Raw genomic sequence first — 19,779 nt, 5'->3', positions numbered from 1 at the left:
AGTGCCATATGCTTTCGGTGAAGTAAACACGCGAGCAGGTCAGTAAGGGCAAAGGTCACAACAAATAAGCACATATGGTCAATTGCTAGATTTGGATAGTTTGGATAAAAAGCCAGAGGCAACAGAAGTCATGGAAACTTTACAATTATTTTATGATGATAAAGACAAAGTGGTTAAAATTTCAACTGCATTGGCAAGTGAGGAAAAAGATAGTTTAATGTGGTGCTTAAAGGAAAATGTTGATATCTTTTTTTGGTTAGCTGTAGATATGGCAAGAGTAGACCCTCAAGTGATTGTTCATAGGTTAAATGTCTTTCTCGAAGCTAAGCCAGTAAAACAGAAGAGAAGAATATTTGCTCCACAGGTTGTTAAAGTCGTGAGATAGGAGGTTGGACAGTTGTTATCATTAGGGTTCCTTAGGGAGGTTAAGTATCCTGACTGGGTTTCAAACATTGTAATGGTGAAGAAGGCCAATGGCAAGTGGAGAATGTGAATCGACTTCACCAATCTTAACAAGGCCTGCCCTAAGGATAACTTTCCCCTACCTTCGATTGATAGGTTGGTCGATGCATCCTCGGGCAATAAATTCATGAATTTTACGGACTCTTTTTGTAGATATAATCAGATAGCCATGGCCCTAGAAGACCAGGAGAAGATAACTTTTATTACCAAGGAAGGGTTATTCTGCTACCTTGTTTTGCCTTTTGGCTTGAAAAACACAGGCGTGACCTACCAAAGGTTGGTGAACAAAATTTTAGGGAGCATATTGGGTGAAGCGTTAAGGTCTATGTTGATGATATGCTAGTAAAAGGTCTTACTCTCAGTGAGCATGTACAGAATTTGACTGAAGCAGTTGTTAAGTTACAAGCTTATAACATGACATTAAACTGGACAAATGTGCTTTCGGTATAAAATCTAGTAAATTTTTAGGTTTCATGATCTCAGAAAGAGGAGTTGAGGCAAACCCAGAAAAGATTCGTGCCATCCTAGACATACCCCATCCAAAGACGATAAATGATGTGCAGTGTTTGATAGGAAGAGTGGTCGCACTTAATAGGTTTGTGTCACGAATGGTAGATAAATGATTACCCTTCTTTAAAGCCTTGCACACTACTTTTTCATGGATCGAAGAATGTCAAGTGACCTTTGAAAGCTAAAGTCGTACCTCATGTCCCCACCGCTCTTGATGTCACCACGAGTGGAAGAAACCCTTTACTTATATTTGACTACCTTGGAGGAAATGGTTGCAACTATCTTGGTTAGAGTAGAAGATGTTCGCTAGTTCCCAGTGTACTACGTTAGTAAGGTGTTGCAAAATGGCGAACTAAGGTATCGAAAAATGAAAAATTTATTTTTTCTCTGATTGTTGCAATTCGCAAACTGTGCCCCTACTTCCAGGCCCATCTTGTTGTCGTCATGACAAATCAACCTATAAAATATATATTTTTTAAAACTGACACATAAGGAAGGTTGACGAAGTGGAGTATCGAGTTAGCTGAGTTTGGTGTGGAGTATGCACTGAGAACTATAATAAATGGGCAAATACTAGCTAATTTTATTGTTGAATGTTCTTTTGAAAAGCCTATTAGTCAAGTAGGAGGATGTAAACGCGACTGATAGTTTAAAAATATGGTTAGTCTATGTTTACTGTTCTGCAATAAAGACGAGATTAGGGCCTGGGTAGTCCTAGTGGATACTAGTGAGAATGAGTGATAGTAGGGCTATTTTTTAGTTTTCAAACATCCAACAATACAACAGAATATGAAACTCTAAGAGCAGGATTAGAATTAGCTTGCCAACTTAGGATGAGGGACCTTGTCGTGCATACATGTTTTTAGTTAGTGGAAAAATAGATGAGTGGTGAATATAAGGTGAATGAGTCAATTTTGAAGAAGTATCATTCAATTACAACACAACTACTTGCAAGATTCAACAAAATACATGTGAAACAACTCTCAAGGAAAGATAACATGCACGTAGATGCTTTATCTAAGTTGGCATCCTTGATTGTCATTGAATAAAAAGGAAAAATTTTGTTGGAATATAGAGACACCCCAAGATACAAAATCCCATAAATTTTTAGCTTGGATCAAGAGGTGACATGGATGACTCCAATAATTCGTACATTACAAGAAGAGGAAAGTCATAACTCTTGAAAAGAGTTATATTTCATGCCTTTAGACCTAGTTAAATGTTTGTACTTAGGTACACTTAGTGGCATTTTAGGATATTTTATTAGTATTTTTATCATTTGCATTAGGAGCTTGGACTATGTTTATGTGTTAGATACTTTTAATTGCATGATGAAGGGTTGTGTTTGGTGGTTTGGTAGGTGTAGAATATGGAGAAAGAAATAGAGGAGTGAAGGTTTGCCGGGGTAAAAGGTTGGATAGGTTGCCATCTTGTATGCCATGGCAATTTAGGAAGATGACCGAGTTAACATTCAGTGCATACTAGTTTCAACCCAACTCTACTTGTAACAGAAAAACTTGCTTAAAAAGATGAGAAGATATCGTGGGTTGTTGGAGCTATTTGAGGAAGAAAAAGCCTAAAAAAGCCGAAGAAGGAAGCCCTAACTGTAGAGATCTAGAGGCAACAATTGAGGGTAATGGCTAAGTAGAGACGAAAAGGGGAGACCAAACTCTCAGCCATCACATGAAGTTGTGTTCTTGGATTGAGGATTTATTTGGCGACAACCATCTTCCTAAGTTCTTCCATTATTTCTTATTCTGTTCTCCATGAATTAATTTGATCAAAAAGACGTTGGATGTTATTAGAAACTTGAATTTTAATCATTGACCTATGAGCTAAATCTTATAGGGTTGGAATTACAAGATGAAAACTTTTATTTTCTTTAATGGTTGAAGCATATATTTTATTTAATCTCTACTTCATTCAATTGTTTTTTTTTCTAAATGTGTGTTATTCTCTAAACGTAGATGAATGTGCAACATGCCCATAAATTGAATCAAATTCTGAAAAAGGTTGGAATAGTTGGACCAAAATTGAATTATACAAGTGAGTGTTTGACTAAATACTCATAGCAGCCTCTAGACATAAAGCAACATTTGTGTAGAATGAAGAAAAAACAGTGCAGGGTATTATGATAAGGCCTATAGACAAAGGCTAGGTAACTTGAGACCTTGCTATTGAAAGAAGTAGGTCACTTTAGGTCTCTTCTGAGTAGTAGATTAAGTACAATTATGTTGAGGAATTACTGAAAGTAAGGACAGATTCTTAGTAGTCCCAACCTTCCAAATCAATATCGTAGGCTTTCAATCCGTTGCCGTAGCATCTTTGCCATAACATTATTTGTTAATTATTTATTTGTTCGCATTTTATTGACGTAATTATTCTCATAATGGTGGTTGCATTTTTATTCTTGCTTTGCGTTAGCATTTTCCAATATTAGCTAGTATACATTTCGCACTCATCCTTATTATTTTAATTTATCACTATGTAATTAACTCGATTTTGCCGTAACATTAATCATTATCATAACTTCACCATTTCTGTACCTAAGCCGATCCTTGTGGAGACGATCTCACTTATCACTTTATTACTTGATTCAACATGTATACTTCCACAAATTGCATATCATATTCACATACGACAAGTTTTTGGCATCGTTGCCGGGGATCCACAATTTGGTGTAATTTGGTTTGGTTATTTTACTTAATTCCATTAGTTTTATTTAACTTAGTTATAATCAATTTCTACAGATTTTCCATCAGTGTATGAGAAAAGACATTCCTGTTAACAAAGAATATTCTTTTGACCCAAAGATTGAAATAACTTTATGAAAAAGGTGGAAAGAACTAAGAAAAATGGTTAGGAACGGGAATGATCCTGGCCTCAATGATAATCTGAATAGTCAAGATGCTAATCCCCCTGTTTGTAGGGTGATACTTGGTATGAATGATAATTTGAATGGGCAGGGCACTAATCCTCATGTTCGTGGGGTGATAGGTGATAGAGATAGAATAACCCAAGAGCATGTTGTGCCAATTTTGGACGACCTGAATCCTGGGATAGTCAGACCACAAATACAAGCACAATAGTTTGAGCTGAAATAATTAATGTTTTAGATGTTACAAAAAGTAGGATAGTTTGGTGGACTGCCCACTAAAGATCCAAGACTACTTTTACGACTTTTTCTAGAGGTTTATAACTCGTTTAGGCAGCAGGGTGTACTTGAAGATGCTCTACGACTTAAACTATTTCCATATTCTTTAAGAGATCGAGCGAGAGCATAACTGAATGCTTTGCCATCGGGAATAGTGGCATCATAGATGATCTTTGCAAAAGGTTTTTGCTATGATATAATCTTCGAATATGAATGCCAAGCTTAGAAATGACATCACATATTTTCAGCAATTGAAGGATGAAACACTATATGAACCTTGGGAACGATTCAAAGATTTAATTCGAAAAAGCTCGATGCATGGATTCCAACAATGGATTCAGATGGAGATATTCTATAATGGGTTGAATGTGTATACGAGGATGGTAGTTGATGCTTCAGCCAATGGTACTTTGTTGGATAAATCTTATAATAAAACACATGAGATTTTGGAAAAGATTTCCAACAATGATTATCAATATCTTACCATAAGAGTTGGAACGGGCAAGAGAGCTGCTGGTATTATGGAGTTGGATGCAATCACTACATTGACAGCCCAAGTATCTTCTTTGACTAATATGATTAAAACAAAGAAAAATCCAACTGAAGTCCAAGAATTAAAATCAGCTAAACTATCATGTGTTTATTGTGGTGAAGACCATGTGTTCAATGAATGCCTATCAAATCCATCATTTGTGTGTTATATGGATAATTTCGACTGGAATAATTATAACACCCCTAACTCGTATCTGTCGCCAGAATAGGGTTACATGGCATTACCGATCAATACACATCATTCACATATAAAACATATACATTTATGCATTCATATATAAAATCCATTCAAATCATTCACATTGTCTCTTATAAGGCTCTACGAGACCTTAAAACATGTTTAGAAGTGGTTCAGGACTAAACCGATAACATATACAAACTTTTGGAAACTTAGAAAATTTTTAAACATTAAAGGGTCACACGTCCGTGTGAACAGGCTGTGTGCCTCACACAGCCACCAAACACACCCGTGTCACAGGCCGTGTGAAAATAGGGCATACATACTAACTTGTACCACAAGGCCGAGGACACGCTCGTGTGCCATGGCCGTGGGAAAACTGGAGAGGTTACTGACTTGGGTCACATGGTCGACCACACGCCCATGTGCTAGCCCGTGTGTCTAGGCCGTGCCAAATGATCACATGATTTTGTGATAGGTTTTAAATATTTATAATTAATCGTTCTTGAAACTAACTATTATCGCGATGTAGGCAAGTGTACCTATCGAATAGTAGTAAAGTTTTAGCAAGACTGGATTGTTGAACCCAAAGGAACTAAAAGTACTAGTAATGACTGCCTTTTTATTATTTAGCCTAGGAATAAAGAGGTTTTGTTTTAACTAACTAATTATCTAAACTAAAAACTCATAGAGAATAGAATTGGGGAATTGCTTTTGAGAAAATCGATTGAATTAAGACAATACCTAAGGAAAAATCCACCTAGACTGCACTTGTTATTCTGGTTCCGAATCGGATGATTTATTCATTTAACTTGTTTCGTAGAGATCCATAAGTTATGTTATTATCCCTATTTAAGACTAATAACGTCTAATCCCTAGATTGAATAATTGAGACCTTTCTCTAATTAACACCCTATGGTTGCATTAACTCGATCTATGGATCCCCTTATTAGGTTTCACACTAATCCGGCACAATCTTGTCACCTTATGTCTAGGCGCGCAATCAACTCCGCTTAATTATGACAAATGTACTCTTAGACAGGGTTTATTCCTCCTCTGAATAAGAGCTTATCTTGAATCAATATCCTGGGATATCAAAACAAGAATTAAGAACACATAATTAAGAACAAGTTAAATGTTTATCATACAATTCAGAAAATAATAACAAGATTCGTCTTAGGTTTCATTCCCCTTAGGTATTTAGGGGATTTAGTTCATAACTAAATAAGAAAACATCTCAGAATAATAAAGAATACAAAACATAAAGAAAACCCAAAACTCCTGAAAGGGAAATTGAGGAGAGATCTTCAGTCTTGATGATGAATCCGGCTTCTGAGATGGATCAATCGGCTTCCTTGGAGTAATTCCTTACTCCCTATTCTGTGTGTCCCCTTTCTTCTTCCTCTAGGGTGTATTTATAGGCTTTAGAATGCCTAAGAGCCCTCAAAAGTGGCCTTTTTCGAATTGGACTCAACTTGGGCTCGGTAGGAACTTGCCCATGTGAGATTATTTCAGGCCGTGTTCGAGCCTGTTAGAATGGCACGGGCATGTGTTCTACCCATGTGAGTCGTGCTTCGATTCTACCAAATTGACACGGCCATATGGGATGCCTGTGTGAGGAAGTCCAGGCCGTGTGGATTTCATACTTTGGCCCATTTTCTTCGTTTTTGGCCCGTTTCTCGTTCCTTTCGCTCTCCTATGCTCTCCTAAGTATAAAACATGAAATTAAAGCATTAAGAGCATCAAATTCACCAATTCTAAGGAGAAATCATCCATAAAATGTGTTAAACATAAGGTAAAAATATGTATAAATTACGGTTTATCACCAAACCTTTAGGGTATTCTGACTTTAATTTGAAGGGTTACCTTAGGGGACACACGGCCGTGTAGCATGACCATATGTCGCACACGATTGAGCCTCTACCCGTGTGGACAAAAATAGGTCATTTGTAAAGCCAATTTGCCACCCTTCTTTCATGCACACAAAGCAACCCAATAATACCATTTCAATGCATATATAGGTAGCTAAAACATGCCAATTCATACACATATTATGCCATCTATCCTCAACCATTTCAACTACTCAATTCCATATTCAAAACATACTAACTCATTATGCCAAAATCACCAAATTCACATAACTTCTAAATGTATTTTCATCACCTTACCATCAACTAAATCATGCCTCTCAAACATATCAAATCATCATCTATAAACCATACCATAATACCATTCCTCAAACATTAACAACTAACCAAATGTGTAACCATTTAGTCATATCCATAACCATGGCAAACAATACCAAAACACAAGACAGTATATACATCACATATAACACTTATCCAAAACAAAATTTTAAGCCAACTTAAATGGCCAAATACATACCAACATTTCCAACAAAAGCAAGCTCAATCTCATGGCTATATCAAACCATAAAACATATCATCAACTTACTAGCCTATACATTCCATATACCATATCTACAAGCATCCAAAAATACCAACAAGTAGTCGATAGTGTGATGATGGTTCCCGATGATCCTCAATGTTCGAACTAGCTTTGATAATCTATAAAACATGGAAGAACACACAAAGTAAGCTTCAAAAGCTTAGTAAGCCATATTACAAATAAAGTCAACACATGAATATTTGTATATCAATTCAAATATGTTAAACATAACTAATCACTTTCGAATGGACAAACCTTTCTCATTGAATATATATTCAATGTCTTAATCGAGTTCATCAAATATTTCCCCTTTTCAATACTCGTATGAATTTAGTACGTACCTGAATCACTTAGCTCTTTCACATATTCTTTCTCCACTTGACTTTGCCTGTTGAACCATTCAGGATCATTAAGGATACTCAAAAATTACATAAGCTCGTACAATGCCATATCCCAGATATGGTCTTACATGTTATCACATATCGATGCCACTGTCCCAGACAGGGTCTTACACGAAATCGATTAACAATGCCAATGTCCCTGACATGGTCTTACATGTAATCACAATACAATGCCAATGTCCCAGACATGGTCTTACATGTAATCACATCTCGATAGCGTAATGTCATGACATTCATATCCTATTCTATTCCTAAGGTTTGTACAAGACTTTCAGATATTGTAACTTCGTTGATTCTTGCTCGTAATTGCTCGTTCAACATGTAACACCCCGAATTTGGGCCTACAAGTATTGGGCCTTGAGTGGGGGTCCGTAAGGAGGTTGTATATAGGTATTTAATTGTGCAATAAAATGAAACAATTAAATGTTTGCTTTAGTGGTTAATGGCTTTGAGAAGTGTTGGAGAAATCTTGGGTTCAAACTTGGGCTTTAGCAAAACTTTTGGTATTAAGTGAAAAAAACCTGGATGCTTGGATGAGGGTTTTTAAATTATTGTGTTAAATAAATGACACAAGGAAGCTTGTAGTCTAGTGGTTGTGGCGTCATTAAGGTTGTATGGGAGCTTGGGTTCAAGCCTTGGCTCTTGCAATCTATTTTGGGTTTTTTAAAGGGAACCTGGACTTTGGCCTTTAGACCTTATAATTAATTGGGGATAAAATATAACACAAAAAGCCTTGTGGCTTAGTGGCAAGTAGCGTGTGGAGCATTTAAGGGGAGGCATAGGTTCGAATCCCATGGCAAGCAAAGAGCATTTATTTTGCTAACAGGGGGCGGCAAGAGTTGGTGTTGAATTTAAACTCTAATGTTTGAGGGATCCCACATCAGGAAGCTAATATAAGAGTGATTGTGAAGCTGGCTTTAAATAGAGGGAACCATGAGGAGAGTAAATGTACCTTTCTTGGCTGATCCCTTTCGCTGTATGGCGTGCTCGTTTGGGTTGGGCGTCGGCTAAGAGTGCTCGGAGCGTGGATTAACTCCAGTCTCCTATCAGGTGTGTATTTCTTACTACTCTAGCTGTAGGATGGCTACTTTGGGCCGCGATGGGCCGAAAGGGGTCATGTGGGCCTAATGGGCCTACGGGCCCAATTGGATAAGTTGTTTGATTGTGTAGTAAATATTGGGCTAGGCTAGGTGAATCTAATATTTGTGGCTAGATTTGGGCTAAAAGGGCCACACGAGCGTGTGGGCCCATTTGGGTCGAGAATAGACTTTAGGCCCATTCGTATTGTTATCCCTGTTTAGAATACTTTAGTTTACTAAAATTACCGAAATACGCCTAGTTTGTAAAAATACTGAAATACCCTCGATTTGTAAAATTACTGAAATACCTTCGACTTGTAAAATTACCAAAGTACCCACAATTTACAGAATTACCATTTTACCCCCGATTTACATAATTACCATTTTACCCCCGATTTACATAATTATCGTTTTACCCTCGACTTACAAAATTACCGTTTTACCCTCGATTTACAAAATTATCGTTTTACCGTCGATTTATAGAATTACTGTTTTACCCTTGATTTACAGAATTACTATTTTACCCTCGATTTACAAAATTACTAAAATACCCTTGGTTTGTAAAATTACCAAAATACCCCTAGTTTGTAAAATTACCAAAATACCCCTGATTTACAAAGTTACATAAATACCCTTGACTTTCTAAAAATTATAGAAATACCATTGGTTTACAAAATTACTGAAATACCTTTGGTTTGTTGATTTACCAAAACACCCTTGTAGGATGAAATGACTAAAATACCCCTATTAGGGTAAAGTGACCGTAAACCCCTGTAGGGTAAAATGACCGTAATACCCCTGTATGGTAAAATGACGAATATGCCCTTATGTTCCGTATGATTGATGTGCTTAGGATTTACATATATTGATATTGGATTAGTTAAGTTTGAGTGACAGGTGGTGGTTATCATAGGCGATTGATTTTGGAAACGTTTCAACTTCAACCTGTAACAGGTGTGTACTAACCCTCGTAATAGCTTAGATTAATATTTGCTGAAAAGCCGAAAGCTTCATATTTTAGTGATTCGGGAATTAATATTTAGATCTATTTTCTACGCACGTTTAAGTTGGATTCACAACGGATATGGGGTAGGAAGGTATTTGGAACGTTCTTCAACGAGTAGATCTCTTGGTAAGTATTCGAACCTTCTTTCCATTTGTATCTTGTGGTTTAAGAAAAGCTGAAAAACCCTCTGTCGACTAAGGCTAAAAGGGTTTTTGGTGTTATTTGGTTTGTTGGTGCTAGTGAGGATTAAAGGCTACCGATCGAGGAATGTGTGAAAAGCTTGGATCATCGGAGTGACTAAATCTAGTCATCAACTTCAGCAAAGGTATGAACCCAAGGGCCATTGTGGATGGTGGCCGAATGTGTAAGTGATGATAATAGGTAGTTTTCGATTTGGTTTAATATTAACATGGTCTAATCTATTAACGGTTGATTATAGGAGAAATCACATAGGAGATCTCGACGAGCAATATCGCAAACAGGTGTGTAACGAACCCTTTTTCATAGCTTAAAGCGATAAATATCGAAAAGCCGAAATGCCAAAAATCTGGCATTTCGAGGACTTGTGAGCAAGCGAACGCTCATTAGTCAGTTAGATTCATTGAGATGATGATCAGGAAGGTTGGAAAAGGTAAGAGCGTGATTTTTGGCATTCACGGTAAGTTGGGCCTCGAGGGGCTGAAACAGGGCCCAATAGGCATTCGGGCCCATTTGAGTAAAATTGGTAGAATATGGAAACTTGTTAAATTGCGCATAGAGACTGATAAAACCGTTATGGAATATAGGCTGAATAGGCCTAGATGACAAAATCGGCTAAGTAGGGCCATTAGGGGTTTTAGGCCCAATAACTCGATTTCGCTAAAAAATGGGCCAGAATCATTGTTTGCACCCATGAATTGTTAGAAACTGTTAATGAACATGGAAACCCTAATTTTTGGTAAAATTACAAGATTACCCTTATAACATGAAAATGACCGTTTTGCCCCTAGGTAAAAATGACCATTATACCCCTAGGGTTTATGTATGATTTTAATACATGGGATTTTGATAAACATGGTATGTATGATATGCACATGACATGTATGATATGCACATGATATGTATGATATGCACATGATGTAATCATAAATGCATTGGGTTAGGTTTTTATATGAATGGAGGAAGCGAAAAAGGGCTTATGCCCCAGTTATTAAAAGGCTTATGCCCCAGTTATCAAAAGGGCTTATACCCCAGTTATCAAAAGGGCTTACGCCCCATTTATTAAAGGGCTTATGCCCCTGTTATAGAAAAGGCTTTTGCCCCAATTATTAAAAGAGGCTAGGCCTCCAGTTATATGATAAAGCAGCTAAGCTGCCAGTGGAGAGTTATGGCGGGGTGGGTTGAGTTAATCCCCACATGGTGTGTTGGTTGGTACGGGTGGAGAGTAGCGGATGGTGGGTTGAGTAGTCTCCCCAATTGGGCTTGCATTCTTTCATTGACATTATATGTGATATTGAAATGGGCCTATGGGCCATACCGTTTACAGTAAAGGCTTTGGCCCAGTGTTATAAAAAATGAAATATGAAAAGGGCTACGGCCCAGTACATGTTGAGATTGGATTTGGGCTTAGGCCCAACAGACTGTTATTGTTTTGGGCTCTGAAAGGGGCTTGTTGCACACTGAGTTTCCAAACTCACCCCCCTTTCCTTAATCTTGCAGGTGAGCTTAGATGTGGGGACTTGGGCCGGAGAGGATTCAGAGTAGCCACGGTGATCGTCTTTGGGCTTTTAAATAAGCGTTGGTTTTCATTAAATTTCCTTTATTATTTATTTTTGGGTTGTAATAAGGCAATTTTTAACTTTTCTTTTATTTCTTTTCGGGATTATTTTATTTTTAATAACTTTAAAATTGGTTGATAATTATTCAAAAGGGGCTAGACTTAGGACGTGATTTCAAAAAAATATTTGATTTCAAAATATCACAACGCCACGATTAATCGATTTATCAAAGACGTCCACTCAAACAAACTTAAACTCGATATAACAAAGTGTGGCTATGGTTATGGGCATGTCTAGGATTGGATCCAATCAAAGCTTGGTACTTAAGCAGCCTTCATGGCTCACCTCCTCTGTTACGGATTCCTACCTGGTGCCCGGCTCCCATTCACTTTGTTAGCTTAACAAAAGTCAGTTTTTAAAGCACTAAAACGAAACATGGGTTTTTAACTTCAATGTGGCACATCAGATTCGGCCATAACGTCTGGGCCGGGTTTGGGGTGTTACACAACATTTCTAACATTTCAATGACAAATAAACGTATATAATGCAATTTAAAAGCATTTATTTGCATATGAACTTATCTCGTAGTTAGAATAGAGGGACCGGATCGACTATTCGATAACTTTCGATTTCCCTCGATCTAAATCTGATTTCTTTCGTTCTTGATCTATATATATTTAAAATTAATCCATTTAATCACTAACTCAATCAATTTCATCCACAAACATGTATTTAAGCCAATTTGCACTTTGGCCCTAAACTTTCACATTTCTTACAATTTAGTCCCTATTTTATAAAAACACAATTTACAACAATTTCAATTAAACCCAAGCTAGCCGAATTTCTATAGGCTCCTTAATAGCCCAAATTTATCAATATTTTACATATCTAACCACACATTTTCATTTTTTCAGAAATTAACCCCTTTTATGAAATTTCACTAAAAATCACTTTACAAAACATGATAATCTATCATAAAAAATTCATATTTCATCATCAAATACCAAAGAACACAATAAATCATCAATGAAAACTCTCAAAATCTTTAACAGTTTCAAAAATTAAGACACGGGCTAGCTAGTACTCAAAGCAACGATCACAAAAACATAGAAATCATCGAAAACGGAACAAAAACGAACCTTCAATTGATCACCAACATGGCCGAACCTTAAAAACAACTTCTTTGGCTTTCTTTTCTTTTGATTTTTGGCTAGGGATGATAAAAGATGATATAAAATTTGATTTTTTTTATTAATATTAACTTAATAACCAATTTACCATTTTATCCCTTAATTAAAACATTTTAAATTACATAATTCAAGGCCATTTATGTCCATATCCACTATAAATGGACTAATTACAACATAAGGACTTCACATTTAATCAACCATGGCAATTTAGCCCTTTTAACTTATAGCATGCTACTTTTGTATTTTATGCAATTTAGTCCTTTTATCAAATTAGGCATTCAAACGTTAAAATTATTTCACAAAATTTTCACACATTTATATTGAAATGATGTAATCACCAAAAATAATATTAAAATAATTTTAGGACCTCAGATTTGTGGTTCTGAAACCACTGTTCTAATTTAGCTAAAATTGGGCTATTATAATAATAACCCCTATTCCAACACGTATAATCCTGGGTGGAAGCAACATCCGAACTTTAGTTGGTATAAATTTCACCAATACGGCAAGACAATATGCCATCAATGCACCACCCAGTTATACTCAACCTATGTCGAGGCCAAAAATCATACAAGTTTAGGCATTGATTTCATCATCGTCATCTATTGAAGCTTTACTGAAGGAATATATTGTAACAGCCCAATTTCGGTAAAATCAGAACAGTGGTTTTGAGACCACAAATCTGATTGCAGAAAAGAAATTTATTTTAATATTATTTTATGATCTACAGTATGATAATAATGTCATATAAAAATTTTGTAAAGAAATTTTACCGCTTTTATGTTTAATTTCATAAAGGACCAAATTGCACAAATTGCAAAAGTTGAGTTCTAGTAGCTAAAGGGATTAAATAGCTATGGAATTCGAAATTTGAGGTCCTTATATGAAAAATAGACCATTAAAAATACTTAGTCGTTAAAGATGATGAATCATCCATGGAAAATAAAATAAAGAAAGGAGAAAATTGAAAAGATGAAAAATAAAGATGAAAAATAATAAAATAAATAAAATATCATCATATTTATCATCATCTTTCCAAATAAATATGGAAACCCTAGCCAGGGAGAATGGAAGAAAGAGAAAACTTATTTGGCCAAATCAGGTAAGTATTCAAGTCTCGTTTTTAGTAATTTTTATATTTTTTAGATCAGGATAACTTAATTTAGTTGTTTTGGGGATTAATTTGAAAAATTATCAAAGTATATAAATTTTTCCATGGATGAATATGTTGAAATTTTGAATTTTATGGTAGAAAATGAAAGGTTGTTGATAGATAAACAACTTTTGTAAAGTGAATTTTGATGAAAATGTGAGTTAGGGACTAATTGTAAAGTTGTAAAATTTATGGAAAATTTTTGAATTTTGTGAAATACATGGGCTGTAGATGTTACTTGTAAAATTTGGCTAGGCTTGGAATAAGGATTTAATTGCATGAATTTCATTTTATGAGCCTAGGGACAAAATAATCATTAATTAAAAGTTTAGGAGCAAAACGATAATTTTGCCTAAAATGTGAATTGGACTGAATTGAGTATGAATTGTATTAAATTAATGTTAAATTCATTCTTATAGATTCAGATAGACCAAATTCAGAGTTAGAACGAGGAAGAGAGAAAACGTGGGAATAATAGATTTTGCGTACACAAACATTTATCAAGGTAAGTGTAACACCCCTAACCCGTGTCCGTCGCCAGACTAGGGTCACAAGGCATATTATTGAACATAAACACAGTTCCGAACATTCTCATATTATCACATGTCATATTCCTATATACAAGAAAAGCATATGGCTAATTAAATGTAAATATATTACATTTACAAATCACAGGTTAATCACTTTAATGATAATCGAATGCTATAATAAAAATTAAAGATTTTATTTCTTAATTCTATATAGGTGCAAGTTTAACCAACTAAGTCATATTACAGGGCATTATGTCCTTTAGCATACACGGCATAGTCAATTTTACAAATATTCAATAATATTTCATTAAACATTTAAGTAATAACAATTCCATAATTTAATTTAAGTTACAAAAATTTATCAAATGCACATCTGTATACAAATATTATATATATTATTTATTAAATAACCACTTTACTATCAATACATACTCAACAAGTATTCAATATTTAATTTAATCAATTGTATCTATTTTACAGATCATATATGCATGACAAATGCATATGAACCCCTAAGACAAACCGAAACATAATAACAAATATTATTCTACTTTACTTATATATCAACCATGGTATAAGTGCATCTATACATATACATATATAAGTTCAACTAACAAAGCATATCTAATTATATTAACATTTATCTTTTGCCATGATAAACAAATTATAATTTGTACATATCATTATTCCAAACCATATGGGATTAACGAATAAACCTTTTGCATGTATTTTACTTGCCATCTAACTAGTAGGTGATATACTTGGTACAATTAACAACCATAATATATTATATAGTCGAGATATATAACAACTTAATAAACATTTTATAAAGTGAATATAATCTTAACATGAGTTTAATCCAAGACCAAATAACAACATATCCATTATCAATACAATCTGCCACAACTCACATAAAAAAAATATGTATATGTGCCGATCTAATAATCATTTATACTTAATACCTCTTGCTATCATTTAACCAAATATACATGCCAACCAAAAGAGGTTATAACTATCATTTCAAGTCATAATCGTATCATTTCAACCAAAGGTAACATATCAAATATATTTTTATACGTACCAATGTGTCATGGCCTAATCATTCAAACTACCACCAACCCATAAATCAATTTCAACGCACAAAAAATATATATCACTAATAACATTCAACCATAGCACCTAGTATTATAATTAAAATGAACACAAACCATAATTAAGCATAATTGATTTCAAGCAAGGTATTAAGCCATTTTTGCATGGCCAATATACATTCATTTCCAAAATAACTAACCCCAAAACCAGCCTATACATGCCATAATTTAAGTTTAGCTTAAAGGTACCAAAGCAGTAGACAGTGTGATGAACTTAGCTGAAAATCCCCAAGCTTGTAGCTTGACCTCAAAATCTATAAAACAAAGTAAACATAGCACACAGAGTAAGCTATCAAAGCTTAGTAAGTTATAAGCAAATAAACAACTCAATATCACAATTGACTCATATTAACTAAATGAAATGCACTAACATTTTCATGCTTAACCTCAAACTTATAAATTCTATATACAATACATTTCTCATAGACTATTATCCACCTAAGCTGAATACACATGTAATCATTCAACACCTTATAAATCAACTTCCAACCAAATAGACATAATAAACCACACATCCATTTACTCTTTTATACAACTTAAGAATCATCAAATGACATCCCATGTATAATTAATACCTAAGTAGCCGAATACACAAATTAAATATACACATATTAAGTAACATTTCAATACTACACAAATTATTCATTCACAAGCCGAATACACATACCAAATACACATGGATTCTTTATTTGCATTGTACATGATTTACAACACATAACTATAGTACTTCCTTACCTTATCTTAAGTAGATATCAAGTTAACTCATACCTGACCATTTAGCTCGTATTAAACAATCCATACATGATTTACCTTTGCTCGATGAACCATTCAAAATTGGATAGGACACTCGGATAATCACATAAATCATACAATGCCAACGTCCCAGACGTGGTCTTACTTGTAACCACATATCGATGCCACTGTCCCAGATAGGGTCTTACTCGTAAACATATATCAGAATCATAAATCGATGCCATGGACTTACTTGCACACTTATATCGGCATCCTATGTCATGACATACGTATCCTAGCTATTCATACGGGGCTTTCAGACGTCGTATCTCGGTCGAATCAAACTCGGAAGTGTAGTAGCCACATTTAATCATATTCGGCCATAGCATATTTAAATTCCAACATTTCATAAAAACATATAAATATAACATTAAATTACCAATAAACACGTCTATTTGCTTATAAACTTACCTCGGATGATACAAAACAGAATCGGGCAGCTAGTCGACAACTTTCGTTTTTCCCCGATCCAAATCTGGTTTCTTTGGTTCTTGATCTAAACATATTCAAATTAAGCTCATTCAAACATATTTTCATTCAATTTAGTCCAAAAACACATAAATGGGAAAATTACCATTTTACCCCTGACATTTACAATTTTTACAATTTAGTCCCTATTGCACAAAACACAAGATACACAAAATTTCCCTATACTTATGTTTGGCCAAATTTTTACCCACTCTCAAACAAGTCCATATATTCAATTTATTTCACATTTTAGTCCCTCAAATTATTATTTTTGCAATTAAGTCCTAATTACTCAAAATCTTCAAAAATTCCAATACAAAACATGTTAATCTAAAACATATCTTCTATTTTTCATCATCAAAAAACAAAAACCACAAGCTATCAACAATGGCACAACTCAAAATATTCATCAAAATAAAAAATTCAAGCATGGGTTTTGTAGTACTCGAAGCAACGATCTCAAAAACGTAGAAATTATCAAAAACCGAGCTAAACTCTTACCTTGATTAAGCTTTAAAGATGGCCAAACCCTAACCTTTGTTATTTCTTTTTCTTTTTGTCTAGTTTCGGTCAAGAGAGAATGATAAAAACATAGTTTATTTTATGTTATTATAACATATATTAAGTTTAATATTTTAAATTACTTTTATATCCTTAATGGTTTAATATAAAAACCACATAATATAAGTCTTAAAATGTCCCACTAATATATTTATGGGATGTTTACAACATAAATGCCCCAACTTAGAAAGCCACTAACTATTTGGCCCTTATACTTTAAACTATCAAAATTTCAATTTACGCGATTAAGTCCTTTTATTTAATCGGACCCCTAAACGACAAAATTAAATCACAAAAATTTCGCAGACATAAATTCACACAAAATAAACACATAAGATGATTTTTAAATATTTTTCTGACTCGGATTCATGGTCCCAAAACCACCATTCTGATTAGAGTCTAAATCATGCTGTTACAGTAAGTTCGGGTAACTAAATTGTGTGTATTTATATGCTTGTATTGAATGTATTTATGTTAATTGTATAAATGTTATAAATATATGAAATGATCACATATCCGACAATACTAGAAAATTTTCAAATCCCGTTTAAATAAATGAAAGTTGATGGATACAGGATTTCCCGTATTGGTTGTAGTCCAGTATATGTTACGGACACACCACAACTCTTATGGGCGTCCTGTTATAAGCCCTCTTGAGCCTCCCGTATAAGGTTCTTGTGAGCTGTAACATCCCTAGCCCATATCTATCACTGAAATGGGGTTACGAGGCATTACTAAACGAAAGCACAGTTCTGAATATTTTCATATTAATTCAAGTCATAATCATCTATATTTAACAACCGTATTACTAATGCGAATCATACATTCAATGCAATTCAAGATATACATCACATCAATGCTTATGGCTTAATCCAATATCTAATCATAAATTTACTATCATTCACCTCATAGCTTAAATAAAACATAATCCAAAAAATATATATATTTAAAATCATTGAATTCATATACTATATATATATATAACATATCAATAAATTCATCATTGAATATTAAACCCATATTTTTATAATTAATTAAGTCATGCATATATACAAGTTATATATCAATTGAACTAAATTTCATTACTAACTCTTTCATTCATATATGCGGCGTTAGTGTGTTAATCTATGTGAGATTCATACGTTTGCATATTAACACAATTTAATAACAAGCATTCGGTTATAAATAACCCATTTCAATTCTATGTCTACTTGGCTAACTTAATTCATTTATACATATTTAATAACTTATAAATATCTAACGAATTTATATTGCCATGCACATATACCTATCAACCATATTATAAGCACATAAATTTATACATGTAAAACATTTTAAAACTCAACTAACATAACATAACCATTTACCAAGTACACATATGTCCTTTATCATTAACCTAAATGCTTATATAAATCTAAATCCCAATGTGTCTTACTTACCAAAAAGACAATTCAAGTGTCATTCATATCATTAATATAGTCCATCAAAGATCACCCAATTTAAACCATGCATATGTCTTGATTTTTACCTAACAACACATAACCTACCTTAGCTTAATTAACATCCATTTGTACAAATGGCCGAAACACATAGCATTTTCACAAACATCATATATTTAGGTACTTTTTCAATAAAAGCTCAAACTAAGACCGAACACACACATATATATAGATGTATATAGCATAGCCGATTCCTTCATGCTGCATCCGAGTTCAACAACCAACCTGAAAATCATAATCACATAACACAATTTATAATCAACCATGACATACAACATGATAACCAAAATAAACTTAAACCAAGATTTCATTGATACCGAACTCAAGCATAGAAATGAAACCATTTTCGCATAGCCTATATACATTCATCTTCCAAAATAAGCCAACTCTAAGCTAGCCTGTACATGCCATACTTCAAGTTCAACTATTTAAATACCAAAGCTGTGGATAGTGTGAAAGACTTTGCTGACGATCCCTGAGCTCATAACTTGAATCTAAAATCTATAAAACAGAAGCAATTATACACACAATAAGCTATCTTAGCTTAGCAAGTCATAAGCAATTAAACAACTCAATAATATTGTCTATTCAACTAAACTAAACCAAATTATACCATCATTACCACACTTAATTACGAATATATGAATTTCATTATTGATATATTTTCATACATAAAAATCACTTTGGCCGAATATCCATATGGTCAAATTAACATTTTAACATTCAATCTTCCAAACCAATAATCATTGTAAAAACCTAATCCACATACTCTCCAAGTCATAAGCTCATATCTCATAATATAACTTTATATGCCTATACTTGATATGTGACTGAATATACATGGTCTTACATATGCACATAGTTAGGAATCACTTCTTTGATACTCAA

At 34.1% G+C, this 19,779-nt stretch overlaps 1 long non-coding RNA gene and 1 other non-coding gene across 2 annotated transcripts; one reads left to right on the top strand and one right to left on the bottom strand.

Moving 5' to 3' along the window:
- Positions 1–4,344: 4,344 nt before the first annotated feature.
- LOC121226311 (small nucleolar RNA R71) lies at positions 4,345–4,451 on the bottom strand. The gene has a single exon (XR_005924158.1). It is a non-coding gene; the product is annotated as a small nucleolar RNA R71 (small nucleolar RNA).
- Positions 4,452–9,871: 5,420 nt separating this feature from the next.
- On the top strand, positions 9,872–11,528 carry LOC121223022 (uncharacterized). The gene is made up of 4 exons (XR_005920353.1): positions 9,872–9,916; positions 10,031–10,115; positions 10,230–10,272; positions 11,489–11,528. It is a non-coding gene; the product is annotated as an uncharacterized lncRNA (long non-coding RNA).
- The last annotated feature ends 8,251 nt before the right edge of the window (positions 11,529–19,779 follow it).

Source organism: Gossypium hirsutum, chromosome A03 (genome assembly GCF_007990345.1).
Source record: "Gossypium hirsutum isolate 1008001.06 chromosome A03, Gossypium_hirsutum_v2.1, whole genome shotgun sequence".
Lineage (NCBI taxonomy): Eukaryota > Viridiplantae > Streptophyta > Magnoliopsida > Malvales > Malvaceae > Gossypium > Gossypium hirsutum.
This window is presented reverse-complemented; position numbering and strand designations above follow the sequence as displayed.